The following is a 24,185-nucleotide window of genomic DNA, read 5'->3' as shown; positions in this document are numbered from 1 at the left end:
GTGCCTCATGTGTAGTTACTCTTCCCTCTCTAGCCTCTAACAGATGAGCTATGTGAGGCGGTGTATGAGGTGGCGGAGAAATCATTGACTAAAGGTCACAGAGGGGCTAGGAGAGTCCAAATGGGCAAGGTTTTCCTTTTACACTCATTTCTCAAATTGCTTCTGTGCTTGTCTCCCTCAGTTCCAATGGAAAGAAATAAAACGAGCAGGGCTTTATGCTCTAGAAGACTCGGTTATAAATTTTGCAACGAAATATCACAAACAGCATCATAATATAGAGACATTTAATTAGAGGCATTTAATACATTGTGGCTCACCAGTGATTTCTGCATTCAGCACGTTTCAAACAGCTGAGTGTTTAAAATGCGGACATTTGTTTACCACGAAATATCAATGGGCCTCTGCAGCTGCATGCTTCCTTAAGTCTGGTTGGCACGTGTAGCTTAATGAGTCCCTGGGACAAGACGCAGCCAAGCAAGCAGCACCAGAGAAAATCACAGAACTGGAAAGCAAGTTAAACAAGTACAGAGGTGACCTGGGTTGGTGGAGCAACGGGCAAAAGGTCTCAGATTGATCTCTAAAGAAAGAAGCAGGTTAATTGGCTGCAGCACTTGGAAGAGCCCCTTCACACCACACCTGGGCAGTACGTCAGGACTGCCTCTGGTGGCGTTGGCATGGGAAAGCCAGTTCCCGAGGGTGGGAGAGTGGGAGAGTTGTCCCTGCCCCTCCCCTGGGCAAAGCAGGAGAGCTCGCCCTGGTGACGCAGTTATAGGAGAGCCGGTGGGATGCCCAAGTCAGCTTCTGTTCAGGCACAAATCCAGGGCTCTGAGTTGGCCGACCCCAACAGCCACTGCATCTACGACCTACTGCAGCACATGAAAGGGGCTTGTCCTGTAGATCCAGAGCTTCAGGACCTCCATGACACAGGGCAACAACAGTATTATCCCAAAGAAGTCTCACTGAGGATCCAGTATTGATAGGGTAGCGTAAGTCAGAAGCCTCGGACCAGATCAGTTACTCGTTGCAACGAACATTTGCAAGTAAAGCTGTTTGGACAGAAGGGTACACACACTGTGTGACATGCAGTGACACACTGAGGCTTTCATGGAGAGATGCTGTTTATTGTTGCTTGCTTGTTTGTTTGTTTTCTTTGGTGGGGGAGATTGCAAGCGCAGAGGGCAAATATTAGGGATGGGACGGTGAATGGGGTTGGATGCGTGATGCAAAATTCACAAAGAATCAATAGAAGGTAAAGAAAAAGAAGAAAGGGGCAGGAGGTAAAGCAAAATGTTTTCTCTTTCACATGAGTTTCCTGGAGGGTATGTGTAGGGTGGAACTGTGTGTCTTAAGCACCAGGCACAGGGAGGCCCAGTGGGGAATCGACAGCCTGATTCCAGCTCCCTCTCCTTTCTGCCCCTACAGCAGCTGTCCTCTCCCACCTGACCTGCATTCCCAGCCTTATAGGATGCTTAGCATCAGACAGCACCAAAGGCAGAACCGTAGGTTCTGGGGACAGAACTCAGGTTGCCAGGCTTTCAGGGAAAGTACCCGTACTTGCTGAGCTATTTCACTGTCTGTCTCTCTTTTAAATCTCTCTCTTTTAAAAAACTAACTTTTGGGGCTACTTTATTGGGTTCTTATGTCTACCACCCTTCCCCACCCCAACACTAGGTAGATGAGAAAGAAGGTTAAAGGGGAGAGGGGTCATGAACCTCTTTGGACTCCTGCCTGCTGATTAGGGGCATCTGGTTCCTATGGGCAAAGTCCAGTCTTCATTGTCATTGTATCCCCAGCATCCACCAATAGCGAACGCAGCAACAGGAACCAGCAGCAGAGAGGGCAGCAGCACATGTCAGATTGGAGGGTTGGTCCATTTGGCGGCTGAAAGACACATTTAGATGCCATTATCCACCTTGACTTTTGAGATAAGGTTTTTCATTGACTTGCAGCTCAGCAACTAGGCTAACCTGGTTGACCACCAAGCCCCAGAGTCTCTCCTGTCTCTGTCTTCACAGGACTGGGATTACAAGTAGTTCATGCACAAATAAATACACCTGGCATTTTTCTGAGTTCTAGAAATCAAACTTAAGCACTTTACTGACTGTCTTAGCTGGGGTTTTATTGCCCTGGCCACGGTACCTCTTATAAAACATTTAATTGGGGCTGGCTCACAGTTCAGAGGTTTAGCCCAGTATCATCATGGTGGGAAGCATGGCAGCGTGAAGGCAAACATGACGCTAAAGAAAGAGCTGAGAGTTCTACATCTGGATCCACAGGCAGTAGGAAAAGAATGCCACACTGGGATTGGCTTGCGCCTCTGAGACCTCAAAGCCTGCCCTCCAGTGACATGCTTACTCCAACAAGTCCATAACTACTCCACCAAGGCCACACCTCCTAATAGTACCACTCCCTATGGGCTTACAGGTGGCCATTTTTATCCAAACCATTACACTGACTGAGCCAACCCCAAAGCCTTCCTTTCCTCTTCATTATGATCATTTGTGAATTCTGCACCTGGGGACTCATCTGACCACAGATAGAATATAGTTGGAGAAAAACTACATACTGCACTGGAATTTTTTTCCCACCACTATTCATCAAACAACAAAATGTGGCAGCTGTTACATGGAATGTACATTGTATTATAAGTAATTTAGAGATGGTTTAAATTATACGGGAGGATCTGTGTGCTTCATGTGTTTCATCAATTTTCCCATTGCTGTGACAAAACACTTGACATAAATCAATATAAAAAGGGAAGTGTGTGTTTGGCTTTTCATGGTCAGTGAGTCACAGTGACGGGAGCTTGAGGAGGGTCTCTGCAGTCAGGAAGCAGAGCGGTGACATCTTGTGTTTAACATGATTACCCTTCTTATCCAACACTGTCCAAGGTCAGTCTACACACCTCAGTTTAGCTAATCTAGATGATTTCTCACAGGCATGCCCCAAGGCTGCTCTTCTGGGAGATTCTAGCATCAAATGGACAAATGGAAGTGACCAGCACAGCAGTGTGCTGACTACACCTTGTTGTTTGGTAGGCTTGAACTTGGTGCATCTGCAAGGCACAGCTGATGCTCACAGGCACCAGTGAGCCGATGGGCATCTTCTCCTTTATCACAAACACAAACCAGGTTCTCAGGAACTTAGAAGCAGATATACATTAAAGGGAGATATGAAAAATCACACCGATTCTATGAACCAGATCTCAGCCCAGTTAACACCGTGAGTTCGTCCTCTCTGTCATCATCAGAGGTGAGAACATCCCCCCCATATACATTATGCATCTTTGCTATTATTTCCTTAGAGTACAGCCCTACAGGGAATTTTACCGCCATGGATTCTATACATCTTTTGAGCTCCCCCCCTCCACATACCCCACTACAAAATTGTCCATCAGAAAACCAATTATTTTACATTTGCACCAGGGAAACACAAGAGTGACCGTTTCCTAACACATTTGCTTACTGGGAACATCATATTTAACTTGTTAATTTGAAAAGTGGAAATCATTTCATAGCTATTTAAATGCACATCACTTCAAGGTTCCCCTTGAATTTTCACTTCCTTGTCATTCCCCCAGGGGTTTGGCTCTCAGGAGAAGCTCTCTGAATGTCGGGTCCTTCTGTCCCCTGCTTCATTTATACTGCAGAAGTAGGATAGCTTGATGCTCCCCAAAATGTCACTCACTACTGCACAGTGAGGCACAAACAAGAGGAAATCATTTTAGAAGTTAAAACAGCATAAAAACACTAGCACATCCAAAGGCCAGGCTGAAGAACTTACAGATACTGAGGAACCCAAACAGTCTTTTAAATTTCTGCACTGTCTCTCACCTGCCTTTCTCCACACACCCCTCTGTGTGCTGCTTTCACTATGAAGCGAAGTTGTTCCTTTCTTTTTAAAGACAATTAGCAAATTCTGAATGTCATGCTGCTCTCTCAAATTTTCAAATTCTTCTAACTCTGGCTTTGTTTTTCTAGGTCAAAACTGGGACAATAAATTACACTTGGTTACATTTTTAACAGATTGACTATCGGTAAGAAAAATAGAATTTCATGTAATCATGAGGAAATCTCAGACAAGAGCTCAAGGAAGCCCCGAGAAGTCTGTGTTAGTAAAGGAAGGATCACAAGTCAACAGATCTACACAGATCTACAGCAGAATCACAGACTATGTGGACAAAGTAATTCACTGATTTTATAAGGAACTTGAAGAAAGACAACACTTCAGGATTGGTGGACGATGACTAGTGGGAATGCGTAGGATTGGTTGATCATTGAGTGAGAATGTTGCTGATTGGTTGACTGAAGCTGTCATTGATTTGCTGACTTTATTAGGGAAGTTACTGAAATGAATTTTCATAGATCATTTGATAGGAGATTGAAAGTGGTTCTAGTGTATCCTTGCCCAAGGCTTTGGGACTACCATGAAAGAAGTCCTTAACCTTTAACAAATTTGAAGGACAGAAACACGTCACTATTATTGGGTGCCTTGTCTTTGAGAGCCATGTTTCCCCACTAGTTATAAATCTGTCGGCAAACGTAGACAAATTAGATCCAGTTGACTTGCCAGCCTTTACAGTCTAGTGTTTGAGCACTAGTTCCTTCTGGGCTATTTGATGATAATATTAGTTTATATTAGCACGGCACCATAGAGCCATAAAGTCAGATTTTATTTACAAATGATAGAGTGAGACTTGTTTTCTTACAGGTGGAAAAACTGAAGCTCAAAGAAATGTTACCATGTTCATAGATCTTTCATATCTTCCTATCACCCTCTGACAACAAACTTTACTAAATCAGTCTATGGACAATAAATAGAAGATAAACCTATACAAATAATTACTTAGGTAAAATAGGGGCTGGAGAGATGGCTCAGAGGTTAAGAACACTGTCTGTTCTTCCAAAGGTCCTAAGTTCAATTAAACCACAGGGTGGTTCATAACCATCTATAATGCAATATGGGCCTTCTTCTGGTATGAGTACTGTATAAATAATAAATAAATCTTTAAAAAATAAACAGAATTAAGTAGGAATACAAACTATTTAATCAAAATATAAATTCAGATAAATATAAAATGCACTAATTAATAATTTTTGATTAGTCTGCAATATCACATGCAAGGTAAGACTAATTAGCAAAGCATGCTGGCTGTTTTGTCTGTTTGACTTTTTGTTTTTTTCAACTTGACACAAGCTAGGGTTATTTGGAAAGAAGAAACTGCAATTGAAAAAAAAGTCTTCATCACTAACTAAAACAAAGCAACAGCCCATAAACTGGGGGAAAAAAATCTTCACTAACCCTACATTGGAACAGAGGGATAATATCCATATATACACAAAGAACTCAAGAAATTACATACCAACAAACCAAATAATCCAATTAAAACATGGGGTACAAAGCTAAGCAGAGAATTCTCAACAGAAGAATATTGAATGGCTGAGAAACACTTAAAGAAATGCCCAACATCCTTAGTCATCAGGGAAATAAAAATAAAAATGACTCTGAGAATCCATATTACACCAATCAGAATGGCTAACATCAAAAACTCAAGTGACAGCACATGCTGATGAGGATGTGGAGAAAGGGGAACACTCCTCCATCGCTGGTGGGAGTACAAACTAGTACAACCACTTTGGAAATCATTCTGCTGCTTCCTTAGAAAATTGTGAACAGCTCTACCTCAAGACCCAGTTATACCTCTCCTGGGCATATACCCAAAAGATGCTCCCCCATACAACAAGGATGTTTGCTTAACTATGTTCATAGCAGTGTTATTTGTAATAGCCAGAAAATGGAAACAATCCAGATGTCCCTCAACTGAAGAATGGCTAAAGAAACTGTGGTACATTTACACAATGGAGTACTACTCAGCTATCAAAAACAAAGATATCATGGAATTTGCAGGCAAATGGATGGATCTGGAAAAGATCATCCTGAGTGAGGTAACCTAGACCCAGAAGGACATATATGATATATACTCACTTATAAGCAGACGTTAGCCATAATTCAATACCGAATAACCATTCTACACTTCTCAGACTTAAAGAGGCTAAGTAACAAGGAGGACCCCAGAAAGGATGCTTAATTCTCAGTCAGAATGGCAGACAGAATAGAGACTGGAAGTGGTTGAAGAGAGGGAACAGGACAGGAGCCGGTGACAGATGTCCTGTGAAGAATCCACCCAGCAGGGGATGGAAGCAGATGCTGAGACTCACAGCCAAGCTTTGGGCGGAGTGCAGGGAGCTGTGTGGAAGACTGGAAGAATTAAAAGGACCAGAAGGGACAGGAGCTCCACAGGAGGACCAACAGAGCCAACGAATCCAGGCCCAGAGCGGCCTGCAGAGACTGATATGCCAAACAGGGACCATGCACGGAGAGGACCTGAGCCTCCCCCCCCCCCCCTGCTCAGATGTAGCCGATGGGCAGCTCAGCCTCCACGTGGGTCCCCTAGTAAGGGGAGCTTATGCTGTCTCTGCCATGGGATCTGTTGGCTGCTCTTCAATCACTTCCTCCTAGTGGGGCTCCTTACCAGGCCACAGAGGAAGAGGATGCAGGCAGTTCTGATGAGACTTGATAGGATACAGTCAGTTAGTGGGGCTAGGTGAGGGGCATAGTGGGAGAGAAGGAAGAAGCAGGGAGATGAAGGGAGATTGGAATGGGGGGAGGGTGAGGGAAAGAGGAGGAGAGGAGGGAGGGGGCTGTGATCAGGAGGTAAATTGGATAAATTAAAAAAACATGTCCCTTGGAGGCTGGCTTTAGTGTTCAGAGCCATGCGTCATTCCCAGTTTGCCTCCTCCCTCCTGCTTGTCTTTATGCTGTGAGCTCTCAGCTTCCTGCTCTAGCCATCATCCTGCTGGGCTGCCGAGCTTCCTGTGTGATGGTGACGGCTTTTCATCCCTCTGCCACTGCCAGCCCAAATAAACCTTTCCTTCTATAAGTTGCCTTGGTCACGGCGTTTTTTATCACAGCCACAGAAAAGTAACTAGTACACATGATGATAAAAGCCCTATGGTCCAGCACAAAAACAGAAAGTTCAGTAGGATAAAGTAGAAAATCTGCATATAAACCCATGCAACTATAACTAATAGACTTTTCAGTGAGATGAGCAAAATAGATGTCAGAAAAACAACATCATTTTCATCAAACAGCACAGGGAAACTTGGGTATTAACACACAGAAGAACTCAATTCCAAATGGAACAGTGGATCAGAGAGCTCACCATAGGTTCTGATAACATAAAGTTGCTAGAGAAAAAGTAGAGTGTCTGCTTCAGCATAGATGATGATTTCCTGAATAGACGGCAAACAAGACCACCAATGGACAAATGGAGTCTAATGAACGAAAAAGTTCCCTCACACCAGCCCACAGAACGGGCAAAACCCTTTGCCAGCTATACATCCAACAGAGAGAGAACACACGAAGATGAAGGACATACAGAAACGCAAACACCAAGAAAAGAATCTAATTAAAAAGTGGCCTACAGAAGTGAGAGAAGGTTCTCAAAAGAAAAAGATACAAATCAGCAGGAAACACTTTAAAACAAGTCCAACATCCTCAGCCATCGGGGAAACGCAGATTAATGCCACGCTGGCATTCTATTTCACCCCAATCGGCTTGGTCATTGTCAAGACCAACACCAACAGCAAACTCTGGCGTGGGTGGGAAGAAGGGGGCACTGCTATGCTCTGTTGTGGACTAGTGCTGACACTTTGGAAATCAGCCTGAAGGTTTATTTGAGAGAGAGCAATGGGGGAGGGAGAGAAAGAGAGAGAGAGAGAGAGAGAGAGAGAGGGAGGGATAGAGGGAGGGAGGGAGAGAAGGAGAGAGAGAAAGAAAGAAGGAGGGAGGCAGGGAGGGAGGGGAGAGGGAAAGGGAGAGGGAGAAGGAGAGGGAGAGGGAGAGAGAGAGAGAGAGAGAGAGAGAGAGAGAGAGAGAGAGAGAGAGAGAGAGAGAGAGAGAGAGAGCGCGAGAGAGCGCTAGTTAAAATCACCATGTGATCCAGCTATCTCTCCTGGGCACATAATCAAAGGGATCTTTACCTTGCGGCAGGAATGCCCACACAGCTGTGCTCGCTGATGCCCTTTTCACAATGGCAAGGAAGTGGATGCAGCGCACATGCCCTTCAATGATGAATGCATACCGAAGATGCAGAACATATGCACAAAGGACTGCTATTCAGCCAAGAAGAAAGTGAAACTATAAAAGGGAAATGGGTGGAATTCGTTATTCTGAACGAGGTGCCTCAGACTCCACAGGACAGACACTGCATCCTTTCTTTCACATGGAGATCCTAGCTTCATCTCTTTAACTTGGGGTGTCTAACATGGAGTATCCCTGGAAGGGGCTTGCCTTAAAGGAGAGCAGATAGAAGATAGCAGAAGAGTGTGAAGAGAACACTGTGGATGGTAAGGTTTGGGCAAGAGGGAGGCAGGGGAGGCTGGAGAGATGAGGGTGTAGAATGGGGGATAGATTGACAGGGATAAAGGGGGTGCAACGCAGCCACATACAAAGCAAGATATGTGCTCTTTGGATTCAGGACTCACTCCATGGGAAACGGCAGTGAGGAGCCAATGCCAATACAGAGAGCCTGGCTAACACTGAGTCTGGGGAGGTAGTTGGCCCATATGAGGAGTGCATTTCTGATGGTTAAATAATGCTATTGAACAGCCTGCCTTCTAAATACCTATTCTTATACATAAAAGTAGTCTCCAGGTTTAATCAGAGAAGGCTCCCCCTCAACGAGCAGTGGTGAAAGCAGAGACTCATGTCTGCTGAGATGCAGAAAACAAGCAGTGGTTGGGGGCCCAGCCCTAAACAACCCCCTCCAAGACTCAGAGAACATTATGAAAGAGGGGCCAGGAGGTACGTAGAAGAGAGAGTGACGGGCCACGAAATGGCATTCTCTAGAGTCTATATAAATATTGAAATCATTAACTCAAAACAATTGTAATTAATGACATTGGGCCCACTCAAAAAACTGCCCAGTCAGCAATTAATCAGAGAAGAGCCTGGGAGCCTCTCAACAACTGTCGACTTACAGAGTCTGGGAAAGAGGGAACCACTGGCTTCAGTTGTGTACCCACTGAGAAGCCATCGTTCTCCAAAGGACAGCTACAAACACAGGTGGCCACACAGGTGACCCTGGTTAATCTAGTGGCTCACAAAACAGAAGAAGAAATAGATATCAACTTGAAATAGAGGTTGACTGGACCGAAAAAGGGGAAAACAAGTAACCAGGTTGGTAGAGAGACAGGGTTCAGAGTAGTTGGCATATACGGCACACATGCATAAATTGTTAAAAACAAACAAATAGCAGATATCACGAACAGATGGCTGCCGAAGAATGACAACTAAGGTTGACATCTGGTCCCCATAGGTATGTGCCTATCATATATGCACGCACCACCTGAAGACACACACACACACACACACACACACACACACACACACACACATATATATATATATATATATATATATAGAGAGAGAGAGAGAGAGAGATGGAGAGAAAGAAAGGGAGGGAGGGGAGGGGAGGGGAGGGGAGGGGGAGGGGTGAGGAGAGAGAAATCCTCAGAGTCACAACAGTTGACAGTTTTATTTCTGGCTTACGCTGTTACATGCTTAGTGTGAGTCGGCCGCATGCTCGCCTGCCCACACTATAGCCACTCTCCCATTATTTCATGGGAAGAGGGAGGGGAAGAGGAAGGAGAGCATGTTGGAGCATGTTATAGCCAGGAAATAGTGTTAAGGGTCTGCTCACTAAGGAGAACAGATGGTTTCTGCTTACACTTCATTGGCCAAAGCAAAGGCCCTGATACCGTTAGTCGGACAGAGGCGCACAATTCTCTCCCAGAAAGCCATCCATAGAGAAGCGTATGGAAAATCAACATTTAGAGATAAAACATTATCTACTATGTAGAACATAGATATGCAATGCTCTTGATGGACAGATAGACTAAAGGTTCTCTTGCTTGCATGTTTTAATGAGGTCTGCTAGATAAACAGAAAAATGTGAGAGTTCTGATTTTCTTCTGGGGAAATAGGGCCCCACAGATAAGTCCAAACTCAGAGATTAAAGAACACACTGCTGAGAAACTGGGCAGCACAGCAAGAGCTCTGTCATGATGTCTTACTTTCCTTTCTACCCACTCCAGGCTTGAGTTATGTCAGTGTGCGCAATGCCTTCTCCAGTTTCTTCTTTCCTGAGTGGGAGTCACCTTATTGCTGAAATGTGGCCTTCCTGTGGAAGAGAGCTAAGTGTGAGCACAGAAACTCAGCCCGCTGTTTCCACAGTCATCTCTATTTAACACGGTCTACAGATCATTAACGTCTCATTTGCACAAAGAAAATGGAAGTTTCTGCTGTGTGAGTTAGTCGGACACTCTGGTCCCTGCCTCTGTCTTCTTGTGGTGGGACAGACACTGGTAAGACTCCAACGCGGTCCCTCTGGGTAAGCCCCACTCTCCTCTTCTTTTAAATGAAGTGTTCAGAAATCCTGGAGAATTTAAGAAGCCGATGAGACCTTGGCACTTACGAAGCAGTTCAGTTAACATCTGCTGTGTCTTAAACACTACGTGTAGATTTTAGGCATAATCTGAACCTGTCTTTGGAGGACAGAGGAGAAAGGTCAGGATAGGGGAGAAAGACAGAGGAGAAAGACAGACCTGCGACTGAGGTCAGGAAGAAGCGCAGCTGTGATGCCAAGCAAGCGAACGGCAGCCAGCTAAGGCGCCTATTGAAATATGCCTGTGGGCAGCAAGTGTGCGAAACGAGATTTTTTTTAAACAGCAAATGAAGCTCTGCTCCTATAACCTCCATACATATTTAGCTGCAGTTGACTTCAATTGACCCCAGCTGCCTACGACCCCATTTACCTTCTCTCCATTGTGCCAAAAGCAAAACCAGAGTTAAAACTATAAAGTAAGCGAGAGGAAAAGAGTCTGAGGAGGCAGACACGGTGTAATAGCCCGTTCTGCAAGCAATGAACGCTGTGGTTACGATCACCGAGGGAAATCTTGGAGTTGCGGGGTGCCTATCAGTCTTCTAGATATTCCTGAGCTGTGCTTATGAAATGCTCAATGTTCTCAAATATCTCCAGAAAGGGGGGCTGACATCTCTTTATTTTATTAAATTTTTGCTTTCCAGCTTTATCTCAATGTGATATTTACTATCGGAGAAATGAGTTGTACTTTCTAGATGTACACCCCAGCAGGGCGGTTACTTCTGTTTGAGAACAGCAGCGCCCACCAGGGAGAGGACGTGCCAGCCCTCAGAGGACGTCAGCATCGCTAGCTGTTCTCACCACCAGCCGGGGACTAAGAGAACAGCGAATCCAAGTGATCACTCATCCAACTGTGAATGCTTGGAATGAGACTATAAGTTTGCCAATTAGCTGAAAGATGAAGAAACAACGACGACGACGATGATGACGATGATGAAGATGATGACGATGATGACAACTAGAACGAGACAGGCAGAGCTGGATGCCAGGTCACGTGGTGTGCCAGCCTTCAGAAGTCAGCTCAACTCAGGCGTGCTAGCTCTGCCCATAGTGTTGAGCATTCATGCAGCCCCCTGGACTATGGCGTTTCACCTGCTTGCTGCATGCCGAGTTGCTCAGTTCTGCAGGTTAAGTTCACAAGTGAAAATGGGCTTTCCAACTCAGCAAGCTTCCCACTTTATTCGCACAAGCCCACTTTGTCGCATTATACTTACTTGTAATAATGCAACATGATTTTGAATTTTATCCCAATTATTTGGTCTTTTTTTTTTTTTAATCTAAAACTGCTAAACATAGCTATCTTATTTTTCATTGTTTCCTGTGTAAGTGTGCATCCGCAGCCACTCATGTGGCGGTCAGTGGGACGACTTGCGGGAGTCGGTCCCCTTCTTTTACCATGTGGTTCCAGATAATCAAACTCAGACGTGGTGGTGGCAAACATCTTTACCCACGGAGCCATCTTGCTGTGCCTTAGACCTAACCTTCAGAGAGGAGCTTTCCTTTGTTCCTTCTGTATATCGTCATGGTGACTGGGCGCTAAGGGAACTCTACAGTCCTCTTCCTCTGCTGGTGAAAATGACCAAGGAGCTCCTCCTAGGGCAGAAGATTGGCTTGGGACTCACTTTATGGTAAAGAACATAGTGACCTCACCTTTGTGACTATGTTCCTAACGTTGTAGTTTCCACCTTGACTTCTCCTGACACTCTCAACCCTCTTTCTGGTTGATAAAGTAAATGTCCACAAAGCAGAGAACCAAGTGGGGTCCTCTGATCCACAGCCAGCAAGAAACCGAAGCCTTCAGATAACAGGCCAGGAGCCAGGAGCCAGGAGCCAGGGGCGCTTGCAAGCAGACTCGCACCAGGAGCTTCCTCTGAGTGCCCAGTGTTGCCTACAACCATGGTTAGGGCTTTGCAAGAGGCCCCAGAGCACAGAGCGCATGCTCCTCTCAGATGCCTGACCCACGGACTCTGAGACAATGACCACGCATCATATTAAGCTGTGAATTTGCAGTAATCATTGTTATATATAAATAGATAATGAACATAACATGAAACTATTGGATTATAACAATTGCTACTCAGTATAATTATAAAGGTGTCTTATCAATGGCTTGGCTGGAAGAATCGTTTTTTAATGGAATCAAGCTAGCCAGCTTGGTTCACTGCCAAGGCAATTAATAACCTACAATGACATTAACATAATCCAGGCCCCCTGGGAAGTTCAGTTCTCAAAATTCTAAAATCAGTAGACAGTATCAAAGACTGAACACACTGAAATAGTTGTTGAATTCAGAGCGATAGCTCAGAAACCTGCACACTGGAACAAAGCAACAGGTCCGTGATACGCTGGCACAGGACTTTGGAGCAGGAAGTTAATTATTATTTAAGAGTGGATAAATAGCTCCTGGGATTGATGGGCGTCAGCACCATCTTTCTTACTCAGTCTAAATATGGACTCATACAGAAATGTTGTCAGTGCTGAGGCAAGGGCCCCTTGGCACAGCAACTGTCTCATGCGTTGCTATCAACTGACCTAGTAGCTTTAATGAAGGCTAACATCCACATCCTACCAGATGATGCCCCACTGGACTTCATGCACTTTTGGAAATGGACACCAAATCGCAGTCACCGTCAGATCATATTCATTTCCGCTTCCCTGTCAATGAGAACAGACAGACGTCCTCATGAGCTAGGTGAACTGAGCCATGTTTCCTATGCCGGGATAGCGCAAACAGAGACAAAGCTGCCATCCTTCTGTTTCCTGCACTTGGAATTGGCTTCCTCTCTTTTATAGTGCAAGGGACGATGGAGCCACACTTAACTCAAATAGAGACAGCATAAATAGGAAGTTGGGGGGGGGGTTCATGATGATGCCCCAATACTGGGAACTGGTGCCCAGTGGGTTTTCTGGTCTATCTTTATAGTGGTGGGGATTCTGGAAGACTTGGTCCTTCAGGCATCAATATGACCAAAGTCACCCTCTCAGCCAGCCAGGCTTTGGTGAACCAGACTGGCATTTTTACCTCATTGAGGAAGAAACCACAGCACTGGGGGTGGGGGGAGCACTTGTCTGCATTCCTCAGTTACAGTCTTGGAGATCACACTTGTAAGAAAGGGGTGAAGTGAATCTGTGAGCAGCCTACAGTTCCGGCGACATGGACTCTGTTGTTTGCTTTGAACACTTTGCCCTAACCGGGCTGCCTTGCCTGGACTCAGTGGATGAGGCCTCATGTGACTGGATGTTCTGGGGGTGTTTGGTAGAAAGGGGTGATCCCCTTTTCTGAGGGCAAAGGTAGGGGGAGCGGGGGAAGAGGGGAAGAGAGAGGGACCGGGAGGAGAGGAAGGAGAAGACTATGATCGGGAAGTAAAGTGAATATACAAATTAAAAGTAAAATTTTAAAAATGAAGATTTGACAGTTGGAGTTGCCCTGGCCAGGATACAGGAGGTGCAGAGTAGAGCACACAGTTAGGATGGACGACGTCTTTTATAGCCTAATGTTATGGAAAGAAATTTCCTGCCACGTAATCTACAGAGTCGCTTTTATAGATTTGGGATTTTATTTAACTGATAACTGATTAGCAACCTCCACTTGCTTTTGTCTTTATAAAAAATGCTCATTTGTGTCTCAGATTCATATTAACTCAGTCAGTCCATATCTAATTTTTTTTCCACAAGAATTATGGACAGTCATAACCCACAGATTCATCTCGTTTAGACTATTAGAGTTTGCCCTGCCTGACGATGACAGCACGGAAATTGTTGGAGATTGAATTGCGATGCACAAACCCAGCGGTTTATTTGGTCAAAACCATGGCTTGCTCATTGCTTTCCTGGTTAATTTCAGGCTCAGTAACAGGTTTATGGCTTGTGCTGCTGATTCTGAGCACAGCCTAGTGACTGCTGGAGCTGTAGCGCTTTCTGCTGTCCCTGAGAGAAGCAGACTAGGAAAGTGCCCATCTGAGTGGCCGGGCTGATCCAGACTCACTGTCTGACCCAAACTGGCTCCCATGGTCCTTCTGTCCTCTGCAGAAAAAATAATGGTTGGGCCCTAGATTTGAGGCTTCTCCTCTGATTGGCAACTACTTGTTTTCCTAGTTCCTAGTTTCTCTTGCCCCGCTGACTACACTTAAGAATTACCGCAAGTGAATTGCTCAGAAGCAATTTATGGTAGGAAGTTCATTGGAGGCTTTGGCTGTGTGTGGGTATCTGGGAACACAAGTTGTAAATTCTGTCTTTCTTGCCTGTGATTGGCTGCAACTTTTGGTTTTAATGGTGTAATTTCCTTAGAGCAGTGCCAGAAATACTGTGGAATGAAGTTACTTCATCTAACACATCTGCTTTACTGTTCTTATAACTAACTCTAGAGAAGACTTATGAGGTATTCTTGACCCCTCAGAAGTTACTTTCCACCCCCTGATGTGTCCTTCCCAAGGTTTCTAAAAGCCTTACAGTTTGGGATAAACATCTCCTGGGTCTCACCTTTATCCATCCTCTTCCTTATTTCTCATGTGAGAGCTACAGACAGAGCTGCCTGCCCTGCTCCTAACTCAATGAGACAAGCACCATGGACACTGAGGCCCTTTATCTGACACACACAGCCTCCTTATATCAGCCAGGTTTTCATCACAATAACAAAAGCCCAGGATTTTAAGAGATAGGTTTATTTAGCTCACAGTTTGGGAAGGTGGAGGCCATGCATGGGTCGCATGGGTCGCATGGGTCACATGGGTCGCATAAATCGCATGGGTTGCATGGGTTGCGTGGGTTGCATGGGTCACGTGGGTCGCGTGGGCTGTATGAGTCGCATGGATTGCATGGGTTGCATGGGTCACGTGGGTTGCATGGGTCATGTGGGTCGCATGGGTCGCGTGGGCTGCATGAGTCGCATGGGTCGCATGGGTTGCATGGGCTGCATGGGCTGCATGGGTTGCATGGGTCGCATGGGTTGCATGGGTTGCATGGGTTGCATAGGTTGTGTGTGTTGCATGGATTGCATGAACTTGATCCTATTTGGGCGCTCACACTACAGCGCCACTCAACAACAGCTCAGTAGTAAAAATTGCCAGATTTTGCCAATGTATCTGACAGATACATTGGGCCAGAAGGCTGAAGAAGATGCTCCAACATTATAGAGAGTTTCAGGTGACTATTCAGGTAGCAAACTGTCTCTGTCATCGTCTCATTTGGGAAGCTACTAACCTGCACTCCCAGAATACTCAGGCAATCAAGTTTATTCCTTCTTAAGTCTCTGATGGGGTTGAAGACCAGGTAGCTTAGTTTTACAATGAAGTTTAGTTGTTTAGGGGCTAAGATGTTTTTAGGTCTAGATAGATGTTCTAAGTTGATAATGACAAGATGTGATGGAGATTGATTTATATTCAGAAATTTAGATGCACCAAGATAGGAAAGATATTTTCCTCAAGGCTATCAAATACAAATAGCCAAAAACACTAAGAATGAAACATTTATATAATTCCTGATTGTGTCATGGTTCTTCTTGCTATAGGTAATCTATTGTATATATGTGTAATAATATAAATGTATATGTGAAAATTTGAAATTAATAAAAATTGCCAGAGTACATACTCTGTGGGCAAGTTTATCTAAACATGCTGTGTAGCTCTGTAACTATGACCTCATATCCACTGGTGACCCCCAAGAAGGGGTCCCTAAGATGTACCAGAGGGTATGGCCTAATTAGAACAATCAACATCTGGGGAACACATTCTTGAGGCTAAGGACAGTGATGACATAAACTTGGTCATCTCTAATTTGACTACAGTTAAGAATGACCCTCTTTCATATCTTTTAAGCCACCTTAGATTTTTATTTTCAACTTATGGCTAAGAAATCATAACTCATCTGTAAAATATTTTAGTTTATGATGCTGCTATACCACCCGGAACTTTGGATTTTTCTACAATTTCTTTTTATACTTACTTATTCCATTTAATTTATTAGCTTTCTTAATGCCATGAGACATAGCAACATTGAAAAAAATTTATCATTTCACTGAAAGATAGCTGAATCAAAACTATACATGTGTATAATATAATAGATTAATATTTCCTGCATACACACTGTTAGGCTATTAGGCCTTATAAGTTTCCAGGAAAAGCATGGAAACACAAAACAATAGAAAACAGAAAACAATAAAAATATCTTTGTGAGTTATATATGGTCCAGAGAAAGACATACTATAGACACACTTTTGGTTTTGAATAAGTGCAAATAGCAGAGAGAAGTAATAGATACATACAAAACATCAACATGATGCTTACAACATCCAGCAAAACTCAAAGATGCTCTGTCAAAACTGTATTGACTGCTGGGCAGACTCCTCTCCACAAATTAGCTTCCTGCTTGCTAGTCCCACTGAAGGCTTTTGTATCACAGAAAAAGCTGCATTTTAGTTGGTCAAAGGAGCAGAGGTGGTTGTTGTTGTTGTTGCTGTTTCTTCATAATAGGTTTTCTTTTCTACTGTCACAGAATCAGAGTGCCCAAGGCAGGGGAGTTTGGATGACACTGAGATAAATACACTTAGGTCTCAAGTGAGGAGATCAGATCCTCCTTCCTGGGTCAGCACCTCAGGGAACTTAATCAGCCCATGATATAATTTTTCAAGGAAACACATGACGGTTTACAAATATTATATCTATACAAAGGGCATTTATTTCCCTGGATAGCAAGGCAGCCAATGGATACATTTTCTGAAAGAACAGAGAAGAGGAGGAATCTAGTGGTATCGGTCAAATGAGAGACTTATTCCTGCGTCCGAGAACACTCAGCAAAAGAGGACAAGAACGTACACAGAAGAGTCTCGCAGTGGGAGGTGGAAGGGGCGCGCCATTCCAGTCAGAGAAAACGCAACATGTTCTCTTACCATACGCTTTGTTTTTGTCATGAGAGGCACAGTCTGAAATAATGGTAAAAATAGAAAAGGCAGTAATGCCATCATTGCTTGTCATCATCATGAAGTGTCACTTATTGTCCATAACTGTACGGGCGATGCTTTCATGCACCAGGCATGAAGCCAGCATCACCACTGGCCTGTGAGGAAGAGGCAACACTACATCTCTAGGGAACACAGTTTTGATCTTAAATCCCCAGGGACTGGTCCTAGGCACTGGGCGGGGGTGGGGGGGGTATTGAGGAGGTGTGGCCTGTGGGGAGGCTGTCTGTCTGCTGGCAAGCCAGCCCTGACAGGTCTATTAGAGCCACAGTCTCCATTCTGCCACTTTCTAAATCTCACAGGGTGAGGGTCTTTGCCCCACCAAGTACTTCCACCATGATGTGCTCAGCTCAAGGGCAACAGGACAAGCCAACCCTGCACTGAAGCCTCTAAGTCTCTGAGCTAACACAAACCCTCTCTTTCTAAAAGTTGAAAGTTACCTCAGGCATGTGTTATAGAAATGAGTAGCTACATGGTAAAAGACAGGAGTGCCTCAGGTCCATTATAAGACCACTGTCCACTGTAGAGCATGTTGGTGGCCAAATTACAGCACGCAACCGTACTTCCGTATGTCTGACTGTTCCTTTTCACCACTCACTGCCCAGAGACTGCTCACCTTTGCAGAGTTCAGTTCAGAGCAGCCTGGCCGCAGAGATGAGTTCTAATCCCTTATGCAGAATCACCCTCTCTGAGTTGTGTGTGCATAATATATTTGGCTTTGTTTATCTGTTTCCAGAATTATCCTAGGCCCTTCCTTATAGAACCTGTTTCATCTGCCTTTTTAGCTCCAGTGTCTGAAACACAGGAGGGTTCGATCAATGCCTTCTGCATCGATGAACCTGTGAGAAGGCAGTGTATCCCAGATACACAGATCCTGGAACGGCTTCTGATCCACACCAGGACTGCTCCGCTAGTGCCGTGTGTCCACACAACACTGAAAACCCCTGCACCAATATGCAAGTCTGTTCTCCCCAAAGCTCAACACGACTCTGCTGAACTGGTTAAGCTCTGCCTATTTGATCTCTCTAAAGAGGGCATAGGAGGAGACAGGGCCAAAGAGGCCATGATCTCTCTGGCTATGCTGAGACACATGGATCTCTCACACCTAGGTGCAAAAGTCTGCCACTACTGAATAAGATATGCTAGTGAAAACGTTGGTTCCATTTCTAGAAAAGAAAGCTGTGGTCATTTCCTGTAGAGAGCCTCTGCATGCTGATATATTTTACGGGACAACTTTCATTCCTCTTTTTGTTTCTGGGATTCGTGAAGGCTCCTCACCATGGTCTTCACAGGTCCAGAGCCCAGCCTGTGCAGAGCCAGGGATTCAGACGGAGATGTGGGTAAATCAGGGCCTTCCAGTGACGTTCTTAGTCCCAGCAGTGCTTGGGTGGGCCTTCATATATCGTCCATCCAGTCAACATGCGTCAACGTCAATCATGTAGAACTGTAAAAGAAAACATGAAGCTGAAATTCTTAAAAAAAAAAAAAAAGCTGCATGTGCAAGGTTTAGCTGATCATTTGGCCTGGTCGAGCAGAGCATTCTGATCACAGGCTGAGCAGTGTATGGTTAGTCAGCACTATTATGGTCTGTCTTCAGTCATTTACTTTTAACCTTTCATCCAATCTAGTATTCTTGCGCGTATTAGGTAACTCCCCCCAGCACGCGTCATTAAGCTTAGCAGACATCCAGCATCTACCAACGCTACAGCTAAGGATACTGCAGGATGATAGCTGGGACACATAGAAAAGATGTCGGCGCTCTCCTGTGGCCTGACTGCCTGGTGCCCCCCTGAAATGTCTGTTAAGCCTATTTGTCTGTGTCATTCCTTGCTCTTCAACTGTAAAATTCCAGTTAGCTTCTTCCATCCAGAATGCAGCATTCATGGTAACTTGAACCCAAGCCTTGGCCACTCGCGTATGACTCAAAATGAATTATTTCACATCAAGTTAGTATCTTATTTTATATCAACAAACCACTAAGGAGACAGAATGATTGCTTTTCCATGTGCTACAATGCATATCTTCAGTGTATACAGAATGCTTCACACAGTTACCATATTTTATCCTAGAGGGAAATTGAAATGAGGGACAGCTGCTAACTACAGCTGCAGTGTGTGTTGTGGGTGTGTGCTCTGAACGTGAAGGCTTAGCCACTATACTCAGTGCCTGCCCCATGAGTGGCGAGACAGGGTCCTCGCCTTTGGGCAGCTCTCCCCTGCGCCCCCTGAGTGGGCAAGACAGGGTCCTCAGCTCTGGGCTGCTCTCCCCAGCCCCCTGTGAATAGGAGAGATAGGGCCCTCAACTTTGGAAAGCTCTCCCCAGCGCCCATGAGTGGGTGAGACAGGGTCCTCAGCTTTGAAAAGCTCTCCCCAGACCCCCCTCCCACCATGAGTGGACAAGACAGGGCCCTCATCTCTGGGCAGCTCTCCAACCCCCCTCCTCCTTGAGTGGGTCCTCAGCTTTGGGCAGCTCTCCACAGGCTTTCCCAAGCCACACCCATCCTTTGGGTTTCTCACCCTCTCAAGATCAGACTGAGAGAAGCAGATGCTGCTCTCGGGACCAGAGAATTAAAAGCAAGACTCTAGAGACCTCCATCATAGAAGTGTTGAGTCCCACAGTGATCCTGGAGCCCTTTCAATCACACTCTTAGACTCTGCTAAACTGCAGCCACACCATCTTCTTTGTCTCATGGTACCTATTGGCAGTGCCATCCAGTCTGTCACCAGTCTCCATGTGACAAGTGTTTGAAAAGAGGTTGAAAAAAAGTCCTTGACCCTCAGAAATTTATTATCATGTTTTAACTTCTGAGGCTGGCAATACAGGATTCTCTGAATTATTTTTTCCACTTTCTTGAATGGAAATATGTGCTTGGAGAATTGATTTGTCACTGTCTGATTTTAAATTACTAGCTGAAAAACAGTAATCACATCCCTTTCTTTGTTTCAGCAAGTCAGGATGTAATAGGTGGCAGGGCCATCTTGTGGGAGATTTAGTAGGCTCCAGGGATCTCACGTCTGGCCTTTTTGACTAACCCAGTTGTTGCTTTTAAGAATCCCCACACATGTGTTTATATGTGTAAGGATAAGGATGATGGTTTTACATTTCGGCTCAGTACACTAGGGGTGAACAATTTCAATGGCTCTGGGACAGCATACATCATACTTTACAAACCCATGCGGACAGCAAAATCTCTTTGCTTCTCTTGCAAAAGTGGCAGTGTGTGTGGCTCTGCAGTGTTTGGTTTTCTAAGAATGAAAAAATGAAAAAAGCAAGAGCGCAAGGGATAACACAAGACCTACAGCACGCAACAGCACACAGATCTGAAGCCTACAGGCACTGCACCAACACCCAACTGAACAAAAAGCAAGAGAGCCGTAGACACGCTAAGGAGACAGGCAGGACAGTAACACGCTTGCCACACAAGGTGAGTGTGATCCCCAGTGCTGGTGTAGAAGGCTAAGCATGGTAGCATGTGGTCACAACCCGCAACTAGGAGGCCAGGGGCAGGCGGTCCCGGAGGCTGTCTGGCCAGCTGGTCTGCCACAGCCATGAGTCCTAGTGATGTACACACCTTATTTCATTCATCTTAGATCACAGAAGATAAGACTGCTGCAAAATCCTCCCACCCAGATAGTTAGGACCTCACACAGACCAACACAGAAAACAGATTTTCTTACACCCACAGGAAGATGATCATCCCTCAACAACTTTTGGTGTCATATGATCAGATATTATTTGGAAGAACAGAGCAAACAATTATAGACTTCACTCTCAGGAGACAGGTTTAGACTGACTCATTTTATTTTTTTCTGATTTATATTTTAAAAAATTAGGGCAAATAGTAAATAACGGATCAAGTCAAACGGTGCACTAACTTTTCATTGAATTATTTTTATTTGGAATTGGTAAATATTAACTATTTATTGATGTTTGTTGCCCAGTTAAATAGTCTGTTCTTGCTTTAGTTAAGGTTCCTTTGAGGGATGCCTGGTGCCCCTCCTGTCTGAATAGCATTACTACCTTTGCTGGAAGGATTGTGAGGCTCACGGGCTGAGCTTGCAGCTCAGTCAGCAGAGTGCCTGCCTGGAATGTACAAAGACTTGAGCCTTTACCCCTAGCATCTCACTCTACAAACAGGGCGTGGCACACACCTGTGATGTCAGGAGGTTTGGAAATTGAAGATCACCTTCTTAACTGGTGAGATGCAAGCTGGCCTGGGCTACATGAGACCTCATCTCAAAAGAAAACATATAGCCTGTTGAAATCCTCAAACATTTCTAATTTGACTTTAAAATTCCCCAGAAAGGGGCTAGAGAGATGGCTCAGTGGTTAAGAGCACCGTCTGCTCTTCCAGAGGTCCTGAGTTCAATTCCCAGCAACCACATGGTGGCTCACCACCATCTACAATGAGATCTGGTGCCCTCTTCTGGCCTGCAGGTGTACATGCAAACAGAACACTGTATACGTAACAAATGAATCTTTAAAAAAAAAAAATCCCCAGAAAGGCTGGGAGATGCCTTAGTCCATACAAGTGTTTGGCACACAATCCTAAAGGACCCAAACTCAGATCCCAGGAGCTCAGGCACCTACATTCCCAATGTGGTCCACAAGCAGAGTCGGCTGGCTTGCCGTTGAGACCGAAGAGCTACCTCAGGTTCACTGAAAGACTCTGCCTGAGTAATAAGGGGACACGGAAGAGACTGATGGAGGAAAATACACAATGTCAGCCTAGAGCCTCCCTGGGCACACATGTGCACCAACATACACGCGAACATGATTACACACAGGCACACAAAGTCTACAGTGAACACCCGGTTCTCCTTCGTGCTGTACTTTGTCCTCTTGCAGAGGGAAGACATGCATGAATGTGCGCATGAGCATACACACACACACACACACACACACACACACACACACACACACACACACACGCACATACACACACACACTTTCTCCAGGTCTGTCTGGGAAGCATGTGGTCAGTTTTGGGCAGTGATGGGGAAAGTCACTGGCTCCACACCAACTTCCTCCCACCCATCTGTGGTCCTCATGAGAAGCCCACAGTGGGATCACATACATATTTAATATTTACCCACTTATTTATTATTTCTCTCAGTATTTAAAGTTTGTGGACAAGAATAAAATGGTCTTAAATATCTACATCATCAAGATCCCAGAAGGAGATATTAATGCATCAGCTCAAGTACAGAATGAAATTTCCCTAAATTTGGTAAAAACAATAGCAAAAACCCTAAACAAAGAAAAAACAACAACAAACAGCCATTAACTCATGGACTCACAACCCCAGGCAGTGTGAATATAAGGAAACACACATCTATGAACACAAGACAGCTAATACTCTGATAGACGAGGAAACTGAGCCTTGGACAGAAATCAAGTGACCCTTTCAACCTTGTAACCAGGAAACTGGTAATCTTGGATTTCACCAGAGGCCAGCTGACCATAAAGGTGATATACTTCACTCCACCCATGAAAAGGTCACACAGTAGAGACAGGCGTGGATCCTTCATAGAGTCTAACAGTGACCACTGGTGAGAGTACACTGTGTCTCCATATCTGATGTCTCTGTACAGGGAGAGACGAGCATTGTGCCTTCAGCAGCCAACCAGCTCCAGGGCCTCAACCACGTTCAGTGAGTCCGAGCAGGGAGGAAGGAAGAAACACAACGGAAGATAAACAAGACATTGTCCAAGCCTTGATGCCTTGTTAGGGGACACTAGGCCCTATCAGTCTGCTCAGCTTACAGCGATGGACCCGACCTGTGCTTTGTGTTATAATCGGTAGAGGGTGAGCAGAGGGATGAGAGATGGTGAGTTAAGGTTTTTAGCACGTACCAAAGCCCAGGAGCTCAGCCCAGTCAAGGAGTCTCAGGGTAAGGCCAGAGGCATAGGCATGGCAGGAGGCATGGCAGGTCTTCCCCAAGGGACGCGCTTGCACAGGATGCAGGATCTAGCATGAGCAACACAGTAGATGTTGATTAGGAAGCCGAGGAGTTTCTGGGAGTCACTCATAGTCCTGGGTGGGAGACCCAACCTAAGGCCTGAAGGCCAGTCCTGGAGCCCGCAGAAGGTTCTAGAGTGGTGTAGTAGATTCTTTCAAAGGGGCCTATGACCTCACCGGCCCTGGGATGATGACTAGGTTTATAGCAGTAGCTATGTTGCCCCTTCCTGTTTAGTAGCATTTGTACATGTGCATACATACAAGTACATGTATGTAACAGTAGTAATCAAAGAAAAAGAGGCTGTCAATCTGAAAGTGGGAGGCATGGGAAGGATTCAAGGGATGGTAGCTGAGAGGCCCTGGAGGGAGAAAAAGAAGGGAGCCAGTAACAAACAGCTCTATTTTAATTAAAACATTAATACGTGTGTGTGTGTGTGTGTGTGTGTGTGTGTGTGTGTGTATGTGTGTGAGTGTTCATGCATCTCTATAGTTGTGTGTTTGTATGTATAGTTAATAGCTGAAAATGTTTGTTCTGTGGGTGCTGGAGCGAAGTGTCCATGACTAAGATCACCGGATGCTCTTCCATGGGCCCTGGCTTTGATTCCCAGCACCGACACGGCAGCTCACAGCCACCTGTGGCCTCAGTCCCAGGGGTTCAGGTGCCCCAGACACAGGTGAGATGCACACATACATGGAGAGAAACACTGGCACACATAAGATAAATAAATGTTTAAAAAAAAACTTAAAAATGTACTGGAGGAAGAGGTT

The 24,185-nt window shown here is 45.0% G+C and overlaps 1 long non-coding RNA gene across 1 annotated transcript; it reads right to left on the bottom strand.

The window, feature by feature from the left end:
- Nucleotides 1-1,162: 1,162 nt before the first annotated feature.
- On the bottom strand, nt 1,163-23,519 carry LOC311596471. The gene is made up of 3 exons (XR_014778855.1): nt 23,312-23,519; nt 18,735-18,900; nt 1,163-1,881 (listed from the first exon to the last, which is right to left on the bottom strand). It is a non-coding gene; the product is annotated as an uncharacterized lncRNA (long non-coding RNA).
- Nucleotides 23,520-24,185: the final 666 nt, after the last annotated feature.

The sequence above is a fragment of the Acomys minous genome (genome assembly GCF_964271855.1).
Source record: "Acomys minous genome assembly, chromosome: 4".
In the NCBI taxonomy this organism is placed as follows: Eukaryota; Metazoa; Chordata; class Mammalia; order Rodentia; family Muridae; genus Acomys; species Acomys minous.
Note: the sequence above shows the minus strand (reverse complement) of the source record. Positions and strands in the feature narration are given on the sequence as shown.